Raw genomic sequence first — 13,648 nt, 5'->3', positions numbered from 1 at the left:
AAGTAATGATGTTGTTCGTTACTGTTGAGGGTTTTGAGGGATTTTCTCCATCCTCTGTAATCCATGCATTTTAGCATACATGTGCATGCAATGGTTTTGCTGGTCTCACCCATGGACTTGATCAGCTTGGCAGATGTGACCAGTCTACATGAACCACACTAAGTTTGTAGCTGGGGGGGGGGACTATTAAGTGGCGACAGTTAAATTTGTGTCAACAAGATTAAAAAATGAGCATGCACACAACGATTCCACATATTGCACCACAGCATAAACTGGCAAAGGTCACTTCTTCAGGCTTCAAGTGTCGTTCACATTGCACCTGCGGAATGTGTAACACTTGCCATCAAAAAGCAGCGCTGACATGCAGATTATGTTATTTTATTATTTTATTTAAGAGTAATCAGAAATATGACTAACATGACAGAAAAGAATGAATGCAGAACTAAAATGTAGTACTCTAATTTGTTATTCAAAGTGACAAAGACTGTCTTTTTTTAGCTATTTATTCTAAAAAAAACTGATGTAAAAATCAAACAACACACAGTGAAAAGACTTCCATTCACTGAAAACATTTTTAAAATCATAGCACTGAAATTATAATGTATTTAACTCAGTCTTGAGATACAAGTTATTGTCTTTTGTATGTTGATGAAGTGAATTAGACTAATCAAACTAATCAAAAGTGTTGTAAAATGTATGGTTGTCTTGGAGTCTTTGCCATTTACGTGTCTAAATGAAGGTGTAAAGCAGTTTTATATGAAGGTAAATTTGTAATTTCGGGGGTTTTTTTTGCATGCACAAAATAAATGTGCCGTGCTGTAACAAGTTTGTGTGCCCAGGAATGTCTTTGCGTCAGCAAATCAGTCGACGTGACTCACCATTGCACTACTGCAAACTTTTTTTCTTTTAGCAGGAGCAGAGTGAGAACTCTTCACTCTTTTGTCCTTATTGACGGCACATGACCACAGGCTCCGCCCTCTCTTTAACCCTCTGTGACTCAGTGTGGCAGTTCTGCAGCTCTGATTCACAGGAAAGTCGCGTGGAAAGAAAGTGAGAAATCAGATCAGATCAGTTCTGCTTTCATTTATTTCACCTGGTGTAAATTGCAGAGGTGTTATGTTATCCATTAACCTGAAGACATTTGTAAGTTCAGGGACAGTTTTGATCAGCTGTTATCATGACTAAAATGAAATGCAGTTAAAAATGTTGGTGAGCCAATAATATGTGTTTTTTTATAAATAATAAACAGCCATTTATGATCTTGTACAGATCATCGTTGAAGTCTGCTGTTGTAAATCTCAAGCGATTTGACAAACAGATTTTGATCCAGATTTCTGGTAGGTGTTTAAGAGAGCACTGCAGGTGGTCTCACTTATGAATTTAAAAACAAAAGGGCTGTAAAGAAGAAGGATTTTCCACAATTTGGCATCCCCAAAACTTATTCTTATTACTGGCTTATTTCCATGGCTGGATTAGCCTCTTTTTAGAGAAATGTGCAGGGTCCCTTTTGGCTTCCAGCTTCATCATTTCTGTGCAAGAAGAAGACGACCCTACATTAATCAACAGACAGAAAAAAAATTAAAACCATAGAATATTTTAAAGAATTGTCTATTAAATTATAATATGATGGAGGTTTATTTGTTTACATAGAGAAATTAAAGCACAATTTTACAACCCCAACAGATTTTCTACTGAGAACTGATTAGACTATTTTATATAGAACCCAAAATAAAGGAAGCTTCAAAAGTAATTTGACCAAGAACAATTAAGAAAAATTGATGGTTTGCTGCCCTGGAACCAGTTTTGGATCCTGGACAACAGAGGATAAGGGCCACTGCCTGATCCACATAACACCTAGCCTTCTGTGGGAAGAGGGCCCCCATAAAGATGGGCTCCTGTGCTTCACTTAAGGCCATGTGAAGTCCTGGTGGAGTTTCCCTTAGGAGAGCCTACCAGAGACAAATTGCTTTCGACAACACAGCTCATGGGAGCTGTCAAGTATCACAAACCCCTCTGATGCAATAAGGTGACAATCTACGCCCCAAAAGGAACCATTTTTCAGTTTGCTGATGATGCCTACATGGTGAGGTGATTTGGGCATATCCTAGCAGGAGGAGGCCCCCAAGCAGAACCAGGATACGCTGGAGAGAATATGTCTCTCAGCTGGTTTAGTTGATGTCCTGGTGTCATTCCAAAAGAGCTGGAGGCAAACAAAACCTTCAAATTCAACTTACTGATTTATTGGTCAAAAACCTCTTATAACTTATAAACTATGAGTCTTAGAAGCGCAATGTGCATCAACAATACATAGATTTAAAATATCACATGACTTCTGACCTCTCCTTAAAGGTCAAGAATTCACCTGATGGTCAAAGTGATAATGATGATAATAATGCTACATGGAGCTATTTATCTTTCTCACTGACCTTGTTTGTGCTGACAACAGAGAATGCTATATGAGGATGATAACGATTATGTTATTTTATTAGAATTTGTTATTTACATTACAGTAAGAGGTTATAATTGTTTAAATACATAACATTTTTAATACACTCATAATTTTCCTGAACGAGTGGAAAGTTTTAGAAAATACCCAAAACTGTGTCCTAAAGACTTTTGTCACTTAATAGTCATTACTAAATAATTAAATGAATGCGATGTATGTGCTACATAATGATTTAAAGTATATTAAAATAGATTTCAGCACATCAGATAACAAAAGCTTGGACTTTGCACTTGTTTTTACTGCACTGCTGACTTCTTAAATAAAAATAACATTAAAAATAAAAAATAAAAAGTGAACATATACAAAATTCTAAACTATTCCCACTTTTATCTTTTATCACTTTTATTATTTTTTAAGTGGAATAGACCACTGAAACTCTGCGTTCTGTCAATGTAAAGACATTAAACTATACATTTAATTCCCGTGATTTCTTATGATAAGAAAAAAAGAAGTGTTTCAACAGCAGGTCTCAGTTAATCTACATGATAAATGTGTCAGTTACAGAAAACGTTCTGGTAGCTCATTGACCAGACTATCTTGTATTTATAAACCATGAAGTTAGGTAATTCAAAGGAAATGTTCCTGTTTTTTAAACCGAAATTTCTAAAGCAGGTAGTGTAAAACATAATAATAAATGCCATAAAACTTATGAAAATACACTTAGAAGTCCAAAATCCATGCACTCCTTTACATTTTCAAAAGCCTTCCACTGACCCACCTGTAGTCTTTGACGGACCGATTCTGGCCCCCGGTCCTTATGTTTGACACCTATGAAGTGCAACCTGGTGTTGCTATAAATTTTTATTGATTAATATGAAAGAATTCAAATAAATAAAGTATTTACAGCTTATAAACCCATAATAAAGAAAATGGTGCGACTCGATAATCAATAACAGAATCAGCGGATCGATTTTCAGAAATTTGCCGCCCTCGTTCAACTCGCGCCCCTCTTCCCCCCTCCCCCGACTCTACCGCCTCCGGCTCGGTCGCTTGGCCGCTCTGCGCATGCGTTCTGCCGCTTCGAGAGAACAGTTTCGGCCTGTTCCGCGACCGCTCGGTCATTTTCGCCTCTTTGTTTTACTGATAGTGGATTTAACTCGGATTCAACCTAACATCCAACGGACCGTGCTGCTCCCAAACAGGTTAGTTCGTCTACCTGCACTTCTCCTCCTCATATGTCCGTGCTCGGCGGGTGTGTGGCCGGTTTACGGTCCCGGTTTGCACCCCCTCCTCTACATTTTTTGCTTGTCTCTTTCCGCTTGGTGCTACGGGGCACGCTATACGTGTTGTGTTATGTGCCTGTGTGTGCGTGTGTGTGTGGTAGTGGTGGTGGTGGTGGTGTATGACCGGGCCCTGCAGTTGCAGACCGGGGATGGGGGTTATTTTTGAGGAGGTAAAGTGTGCCGTAAAGGTGGCTTTAATGCTATCCAGGATGCACACGGTTAGCCGTCCCGGAGAGGAGGCTCTGGCAGCAGCCTGTCTGCCTGTCTCGTCATGTTTAAATGCTGTTGTTCTTCTAAACCAAACACCAGTTTTTGCTTCCCAGTGAACTGGAATGTTCTTGAAGGAAACAGCTCATGGTCCACCATTAGGCTCACCACCTCCAACACCTCCTCCCTCTCCTTCTCCTCCTGCTGTTGTTGCTGTCCAAAGTTCAGAGGAGGATCTGTGTGTGAGGTTCGGATTAAATGGAGACACAAAGTTGATGCCTTTTCTTTTCACTCTGGGTGGATGTCGCCCCTCACAACCCTGCTCCTCCTGCTCCTGCTGCAGCAAACCCTGGGTGACATTGTGAGGGGGAAGGCGTGCAGCCAACAAGTCTGTGCAGCGCTTTTATTTGTACGTACATATGTGTATGTGTGTGTAGGGGGAGATGCGGATAAGGATCAGCTTTACACAAGCCTTTTAGTATGGTGGAGTCAGTTGGACTGAATCCAGGTTTAGATGCGAGGGTTTCCCTTAACTTTACACCACGAGGGGAATCTGCAGCCTGGGAAGCATGCTGTGGGTGATTGCAGGTTGTGTCTAGGTGAGAAGTGGGTCCAGTTTTGTTAGGAATTAATATGCACGGTCACAGACAAAGTTTTTGTGTCAAAACCTGTCAAATCAAGCCGTTTTTAAATGTAACCAACCATCTTATTGTCAGAAAATGTGCTCTTAAATTGGATGAGATTTATGTGCACATGCCTGTTGTCAGAATTTGGTTGAAAAATCAAAAAGCATGATCACATTTTCTTACATACATATGCCATATTTAGTTACAGTTAAAAGTTTGGTTAGTATTTAAAAAGAATGGTAAATGGCCTGTATTTCTATAGCGCCTTACTAATCCCTAAGGACCCCAAAGCGCTTTACACATCCAGTCATGCACCCATTCACACACACACATTCACACACTGGTGATGGCAAGCTACATTGTAGCCACAGCCACCCTGGGGTGCACTGACAGGCAAATTCATTTTGAGAAATCTGCTCATGGTTCGGATGTTTGAGCAGAAATGCACGTGCACATTCCAGTATTCACAGTTTAGATAAGGGTAAAAAAAAAAGGTTCAAAAGTCTGTGAAATCATGCCTTCGTTTTGTCTGCATTGGAGCCACCCTACTGTCAAAAAACCCACTCCTCACTTGCTGTTCGCACTAAGAGCTTTATGTGCACAAGCCTGTTGTCGTCTTCATCTGCTGGAGGGGAAACTTTGTCCTTTCTTACTTTAAATCTGAATTGAAAAGCAGGATTTTGCCTCTTTAAGAACAGATGAAGGCTGTCTTGGTCCAATATGCATCCTATGGCTAAGTGTAATGTAGTGTATAAAGTCTAGAATGGGAGAAATTGTTTATATTAAATTCTGAGAAGGTCATTTAACTTCTTTTTAAAACAGAAGTTATGAAAGACTGAATATTTGTTCATTTCTGTAAATGGTGTAAACAATCCTGTACAGCAGTCAGACGGAGAGTTTTGTAGTTTAACGTTTAAGTGTGACGTCGCTGTCTCACAGTGGAATAAGGTCATCACAGAAACCACTGTTACACACAGCGGCACATTTTTAAAATCGCTAAACAAACAAAAGCCAAAAAAACAAATTCAGCCTCCCTCTTGCATCGACGTCTAGACATCTTTTGATCTGCAGGTTACCAAATCAATGCTCATGCTCACTGTAAACCACAGGCCGTCAGACTGAGCAGACTTTTGTTGCACGGAAACCAGAGTGCTCATCATGCCAGTGATGAATTCAAGCTGCACCTTACAGCAACAGAAAGTCGACCTCCATAACCTCACTGACGCCATTTGATTCAAAACGTTGCCTGATGTTGGATGGGTGAATAATTTCACTGTTTTTCGGAGTCTTGATAGCTTTGATTCGCCTGAGATGTCTCTTGTGTTTAAACAGCTGAGCTGCTTTCTGATGCTTTACATCATCACAGAGGGAAGAGATGCAGCATTTGGCAAGGCCAGGTTCTCCTTGATGGGGCTTTCACTCACTCTTTTTGTTTTTTTCTGCACTTCAGTTTAAAGTGAGTTGCTGCTATTGTCTGTCACAGCTCCAGCTTTTAATTTAGGTTGTAAAACACTTTGATTCACTTTAAATTAACTTCACTGAGCCTCTCAAACTGTGCTTGCATTTACCACATGGTATAGTTGCTTCATAGCACTCCACATATCCTCTTAGTGTCTACTTTCATATCGGGTTTCTGCTGACTTTGCAGGGGAACCCTAAATTACCTGCAGCTTTTCTTTAGCGCCGACCTCTGACCTGGATTCAATGACACCTAACGAGGTTTTCTAACGTTACAGTGAAATTTCTGCATTTTCATCAGTGGTTAATGGATACAAATGGCCAAAAGAACACGAAGCTTGACCTCTTTACCCCGAAACATGCATCTCTGCACTGTTTTAACAATGTTAATGGTCCCACTGGGCAGTCTGATAAAACTGTCCGCCCTGCAGGACAGGCGAGCAGTATACGACCTCTTAAAGCATAGCGCTTCTTGATAATGAGAAAACTCAATAGTAAGTGAAGCTCCGGTAGATATAGCATTTGTCTCTTTCCTTGGACAGGAAATGATCTCGGGCAGCTCTCTAAATGAGCTGCTGAACGACCGTGGAGAATCCCTCGCCTGCAAATCATGCTGCAGCTCAGCGAGGCTGATCTCACCCGCTTCAGCGCTACTTTCGCTTTTTCCTCCTTCACACGGTTTCTTTGAACATTCAGTAATGGGAAATGGACACAGTATCACCCCTTTGGTTCAGTCCTTGCCCATCTTTACAGGTCATATACCGGCAGCAGTCCTAATAGTGTGTGTGTGTGTGTGTGTGCAAGGTTCTACAGATACTGATAAGATGATGTGATACTGTTGGAATTTCAGGAAAAATTAAATTAGAGGTATCAGATGGGTGCAAAGCAGGATTGTGTGATTAGTTGGTGATTTTTGAAGTAGCAGAAGTTGAGGGAGGCTTACATTCTTTACAGGACAGCACCTCCTTTTTAGCTGCAGCTGTGTGCTTCATGGATGCCTCTGTGTCAAGGAAGAGGTGTCATTGAAATTAATGATCGCTGGGAGGGGAGCTGTCTTTTTATAATGCAGCAGTTGTCTGTCTGATGTGGCCTGAAGGCGCGGTCATGTCACCATTTAAACCTGCAAAATAACTTCCTAATTTTTAAGTTGAGAGAACGCTGATGTAGTCCATGAAATCCTTATGAATTTGTCACATTCTGCTGTGGTTAACATGCACATTGGAGCCACACTGAAGTCTTCTTGATTGTAGTACCAACTGGCGATTTTGCTCTTTAGGGAAAGGTGCAGAACGAGCTGGTTGACCTGTTGGCTCAGGATGTTTCTGGCAGCTCATTAATGTGGCACTGTCATTTTCCGGTGCAGCTGTCTAACTGGTGTTGTACATTAATGAAACAAGAATCAATTATTTAACTGACTGGTATTTTTGGTGCCTACTAGCAAGGGCAGCCAAATGTAAACTTGAGGTTGTTATTATGGCCTATAATTATTTTTTTTAAAGTAGTGCTGCCTCCTTGTAGTAGAGTGGAATTTGGGACAGGTCTAACCTGAGCAGTTTTCACTCATCAGCTTTGGGCTTTTTTCCAGGAATCAGGTTGGGATGCTTTTCCCAGTATCACATGTAGTATGCAGCAGGAAATAATCCACTTCAGCCATGCTCCATGCTCCATGTGGTTTAGGTGAGGGGAGGAGCCTGGATGGAGCATGCAGGCGACTGCTTACTTTTCACTCGCTTGCTAGTGGTGAATGTGCCGGTCTATTAGCTGTGCTTTTTGCACACTGACTCATCCCAATATGGACTATGTAGAAGGATGCTGGCAGGTGAGATACCAGCTAATGTCCAACCCGACTGCATCGAACATCTGCGCTTTCACAACCACTCCAGTCATTAATTCCTAGAAAAACTCAGGGCTGCAGCGCATGTGTGCAAATGGCTCCAGAAAATTGAGTTTTCTAGTTTCTGTTTAATATTGAAAAACAGTACATTTAGCTTTAAACCAGGATTTCTTTGACCACAAGTCAAAACCAGTGTCTAGACACAAAAAATGAAACCAAATGAGATCGAAACTCAAGATGAAAGTTGAGGGTGTTTTTGTGCTTCAACTGCTTTATATTCTTCAACTAAGGGTTTTATTTTTCTCTTCTTTTATTGCTTTTTAAAAAGTCTTGCATAGGTCGTTTCACACAACAGGAGCTGTTGTTGTCACTTAATCACTAACAGCATCTTTTTCTAGTGTGATCAGATCTTAGAGTGATTACAAGCTGCTTTCACACATGAAGAGGAGGCACACACATCACACACATCAACAATCTCCTGCCAGGAATCTGCTGATATTTGTCAGTACTTATATTAATGCTATGATTTTTTTTTTTTTTTTTTTTTACTCCTTATACTGAGGCGATCATTGTTATTCTTTCGCTAATAAACTAAAAAGCTGAGACAAAAATGTAACGCGAAATCAACACGAGGAATTGATGGTGCTGAACAGGCCAATCATAATTGCTGTGGGCTTCTTGGGAGGTGCACATCAGGGTACGATGCACAGTTCCTGCTGAAAATTGGACATGATGAGGAATGAGAATAGTAGTTTTGAATCCACATGTCTTGTCTCCTGGATACTCTACCCAGCAGAAGCCTCAAGTAAACCTAATGAGCTTTATAGTAGTGAGAAAGTTAGCTGTGACCAATAACCTGGCTATGTTCTCCTGACCTTGTCCAGATTTCAAGTCTGAAAGCAGCTTTATTGTAGCAACAGAATGGGACGCAGCGTCTGACATTCCCATGTTATTCTCCATAGATAACGTTAGCCAATGCAAACAGCAGCCAGATTCTTTGAAGAAAATTTAACATTTCCAACAAACCCAGGGTGGAACCAGGTGGAATTATCTATTTTGCAACACAATTTAGAAAGTAGTTTGTTTTCCTGTGTTGTTATTTACATAAGGGCACATAAAAAAATCTCAGTAGACTTTCTGGCAGACTTTTTCATTTATTGCATAAACACAGTGGGCTATCTGAAGCAGCCATAAGGCCAGAGGACAGAAGGAGACACTTAAAATCAGTACAGACTTGCAGTGAATGTTTTTGAAGCAGCTCTGTCTGCGCTGGCTCTGCTGATAAGATTCATGGCTGTGCTCAGGCTTTCGCAGATCCTATCTGTTCTATGTCAACATCTCAAATAGCTGGTTGTCAACAGGTGGTGTGAATTTAAATGGTTTGCTTTGCCTTTGTGTTGACATTAAAAACATTCCCTGACATGCTAAGTGCTGCATTCAGGTGGATGAAACGGCAAACAAAAGACGGGGCGCCTGTGTTTCACGTCCTCATTCTCCTTTTTGTCTTTAGTTATCTGCTTAAATGTAGATGACACGACCGCAAGTTTGTTTGTGTTAGAATAATTGGTTAAGTCGTTTGTAGTATTTCAGGATGCATGTAGCATAGTGACAGGGTAATAAACAAGCACAGCGTGGCTTCCAGACTCACTTGTTAGTTCAGCCAGTTTAATGAAGACAGGAAGACGGTGTACGTTAACAGCTCGGATGCACAGAGCTGCTCTGGAAAGGTTTCTCTTTCTGTGCTTTCAGTTGATGTCACCTTCCCTCTGGCAGCCATACTGCAGCTCTCCAGCTGCAGCTGACTGATTTGCAGAATATTTGGTAAATCTGCTGCACTTGTTTTCACTTGTAAATGATATTTTAGCACTCTGAGAGTGCAGACTTTGTATTGAGATCGAGTTCCTTTTGGATATGGGCTTGTGGCTCAAAGTTAGGAGTAACTAGCAAGTGGTTTGCAAGGTTAGGCAGCCAAAAAATGCTAAACATTATATCAAACCAAGATCAATATTTGAGATGCTTGCTACACACCGAACAGGACTTTTTATGGTTAAAATATAAAGATGGCGATGCAGCTTTCTGGTTCACAAACCCAACTTTTATCTAAAGGTGCAGCCGTAAATCATTATGGTCATTCATCCTCTGGAGTCCAGAGGCTCATTATTTAAACTCCTCGTAGCTGTATGCCATAAAGTTATGATCGGGAAAAATGCAATCAGTGGTCTTACCAAGTAACCTTGAACACAGATATTTCTTAATATACACCAAAATATTCAGAGCAGCGATATCTGTATAGATAAAATACAGGTTCTCAAAGTATGCCCTGGGGGCCAGTGGTGGGACTTGGTAACGTTTTGTGTGGTTGGCAAGCTTGATGAGACTTTCTAACATTAACCTTACAGATGTTATCAAGCGATGCTAAAATAAAGGTACAAAGATGACAGTTAACTGCAAAAACCACAGCTTCTATAACAGACACATTGGAAACACTGACTACATGCACTCAAAAGTTTCCCCATCCTCAAAGGTGAAGCTATAATTATTTTTTTTTTTAGCCTTTATTGGATTGAGATGGTGTAGATCAGCGGTCCCCAACCCCCGGGCCTCGGACCAGTACCGGTCCGTGAGTTGTTTGGTACCGGGCCGCGAGAGTTGAGGCTCAGGTGTGAAATGTGTGGTTTTCAGGGTTTTTATCGGTTTTCAGCGTTATTTTGTTATCGTTTTTATCGTTAACTCGGTGTCCCTGGGTCTTTTCACGTGTGTTATGAATAAATCTTCTTTTTTTCGGTACCGGTACTAGTTTTATTTTGTTGTATTTATCCGCGACACCTTAAAGGCCGGTCTGTGAAAATATTGTCGGGCATAAACCTGTCCGTGGTGCAAAAAAGGTTGGAGACCGCTGGTGTAGATCACAGGTGTCGAACTCCAGGCCTTGAGGGCCGCTGTCCTGCTTGTTTTCCAACTAACCTGACCTTGTAGCTTCTTATTGGCAAAGCACACCAGATTCAGGTAATCAGCAGCAGGCATGGCAGGGCTATCTCAAAAACTAGCAGGATGGTGGCCCTTGAGGACTGAGTTTTACACCCCTGGTGTAGATAGACAGGAAAGTGGGGAGAGAGAGGAGAAGACATGCAGCAAAGGGTCATGGGTCAGACTCGAATTGGGGCCGACTGCTCTCTGGCCATTCGGCATATGGTCGCCTACTCACCCACTGAGCTAAACCAGGACCCACAAAGCAATCATTTTGAGCAAAATGCAGCTGAAATATACAAAATCCAAGCACATTCATGAAAAGAGTCTCGTCAGTGCTCTGCGTGTAGCTTATTTGGCGAGTCTCAAGCAAACACCAGTGACAGCACTGATTAAAAATTTTCCAGTTTTTCTACTCTTTATGTTCACCACCACCATCTTAGATTGCTAACTTGGTTGGGCTGCTCTGACTTTCGAAGTAGTACGAGCTGAACGGGCGTCCCACATTAGCACGCAGGCTTCTGACGTAATCTGGAATGCAGCATAAGCCCAGTTCCAGACCGAAAGATTAAGACCTTCACCGAACCACTAGTCTTAATCCCTGTTTTGGCAATTGAGCACAAGTGTTTTTTAAATTTTTAATAGCAGTTTCTAGTCAAAGATATTGTCTCTTATACGCTGTCAGCCAAAATAAAAAGTCTAATGCTGTTAAACAGCTGAATCCACATTCACAACAATGTGCTGTTTTTATGTGTGTTCTGTGGGAGAGCAGATTTTATTAACCCGCAGCTCTCGGTGATGCCAAGTTTGTGATTTAACTGCAAAGGCTGTAAAATCACCAAAATTCAATTATGTAACTTCCCAAGCTGTCAGTTGTATTGCAGTCTTTTATGTAGCAACCTATCGCCATGCCCTAAGGACAAAGGCGGTTAATCCAGTGCTGAACATGTGACTTGTTAGCTCGTCATAGACCACATGAGTTTGAAAGTAACAAATGAACAAAACTTTCAGTTAGTTTTGTGTTTTGTTTTTTTTTAGGTTTTTTTTTTTTTTAGACTTGCTGCCCAGCTTTCAGTCGAAGGATCCATAAAGTTATGATGGATAAAGTTACTCAAGGACGTGTTTGAAAAAGGTTGTGACCACATCGAATCACCACTGTTGTCTTGCCTGTTTTGATTTTCTCCCCTCAAACTAAGCTGCAGACAGACAATCTAACAGGTCAGCTTTTATTTAGTTGTCAGCTGTTTGATAAAATGCGGTCAAGGGTCAGCCAAGGTCTGACTTCTCCCTGAAGTCCAAAAAGAAGCGTGGCACAAGTGACATTACTGTTTAGCATCTCTGTCCTTTTAACAAGCCCAGAAAGCCTTTTCTAAGTGAACGTCGACACGCCAAATGAGGTATTAATTACTTGCTTGCCTTGTACTTTGGCCCAGCTCGTACAGAGCTCTGATAATAACTCTCATCTCAGGATCTGTGTGTGACGCGCCCTGTCTTTTTCCCGCGGCCGCTAGCCCACAGTTTGTGGTTAAAACTGAGAAAAGCAAGACGGGACTACAATTCTGCCAGCCTGTTAACCAGCAAACCCACGTAATGGCTCATTGCATTCTTCCTGTTGCAGCAAGCTTCTTCTCCACCACACACTGACTGGTGCATTTGAATATTTTAATTTATGAAACTAAAACAGGAAGTTTTAAGTATATGGGTGTAAAAATTAACAGTGTGAAGCTGTGATTCCCCATCCTTCCTGTAAAGACTGCAGCGTGCCTACAAGCGGGCATATTTTTTGGGTTTAAATATGCTTTAATGGTGTCGGTGGAGGGTTTTATGTGTAAGTACGTTGTAGTTTATAGTTTGTGCCTTACATGGGTTGCTTTCATTTTGCTTCGTCTTGTTGCTTTGTATTGTTTGAACTGTTTGACAAATGTAAGGACGTTAAAGATATAAATTTGTGCTTTGTGAAGTTGTGACTTCACAGTCCGTCACCAATCACGTCAAACTACACAAACATACGTCTATTGCATTGATGCTAGTCTTTGGTTAAAGTCCTTCAGTTTTCCTTTATTATTCCCTTTATTAAAAGTAGAGCTTAAAAGTAGTAGCACTCTTTTTAGTCTTAAGTCAGCTGGACTTTTTTAGGTTAAAGTGCTAACGACAGCCATGACTGGATAGAAAACGTTCAGACACAGTTCTCCTGAATCGACGTTATTTATCTTGCTGTCAGTCAGCTGTAAAAGCTCTGGACTTCAAAATAATTTTGTTTTGCCACTTATACCTTGCCTTCAACTATTTAAAGTGAAGTGGCCGATGTCTCAGTAAAGGTTGGTTGTCTCCTTCCCCTAACACCATCAGAAGAGGCACCTCTTTGACCTGGAGACCTTTTTCTCAGTAGGGTGTGGATGTGTATTTTCAGGTGTAAAGGTATAAGACAGAAATTACAGTTTTAGGTCTTGTTAATTGGTGATAAGGGTTAATAGGCTGTGAAACCATCAAGGTTTAGAGCTTTAGGAAGATATGTATTAGAGATGGACCTATCCGATATTACATATCGGTATCGATCCGATACTGACCTAAATTACTAGATCGGATATCGGAGAGAAATAAAAAATGTAATCCGATCCATTAAATATCAAAAAAGCACCTCACAAAACTTGCGACATGGCGTAACTCGGCTCATAACAGTAGCACGTCGGAGCAGTATGCATCACGTGATAGAGTGGCTGTGGCGTGCGAGACCTGTCAGCGGTCTGGTTGTGTATTTGGAGCCTGGCTACCAAACCGCCATTTCATCTCCGAGAAAGTTATCCCAGAGAGAAGTAAAGCAAGTGTG

General features: G+C 41.1%; 1 protein-coding gene across 1 annotated transcript in view; it reads left to right on the top strand.

Annotated features, from left to right (window-relative positions):
• Nucleotides 1-3,505: 3,505 nt before the first annotated feature.
• LOC102300902 (polycomb group RING finger protein 3) overlaps nucleotides 3,506-13,648 on the top strand; it is a 70,167-nt gene continuing 60,024 nt past the window's right edge. The window contains exon 1 of the mRNA XM_005924052.3: nucleotides 3,506-3,648. The gene's annotated coding sequence lies outside the window, so the exon portion shown is untranslated. The remainder of the gene's footprint in view (nucleotides 3,649-13,648) is intronic.

The sequence above is a fragment of the Haplochromis burtoni genome, unplaced genomic scaffold (genome assembly GCF_018398535.1).
Source record: "Haplochromis burtoni strain Fernald_Lab_line unplaced genomic scaffold, NCSU_Asbu1 Contig_73, whole genome shotgun sequence".
Taxonomy (NCBI): Eukaryota; Metazoa; Chordata; class Actinopteri; order Cichliformes; family Cichlidae; genus Haplochromis; species Haplochromis burtoni.
This window is presented reverse-complemented; position numbering and strand designations above follow the sequence as displayed.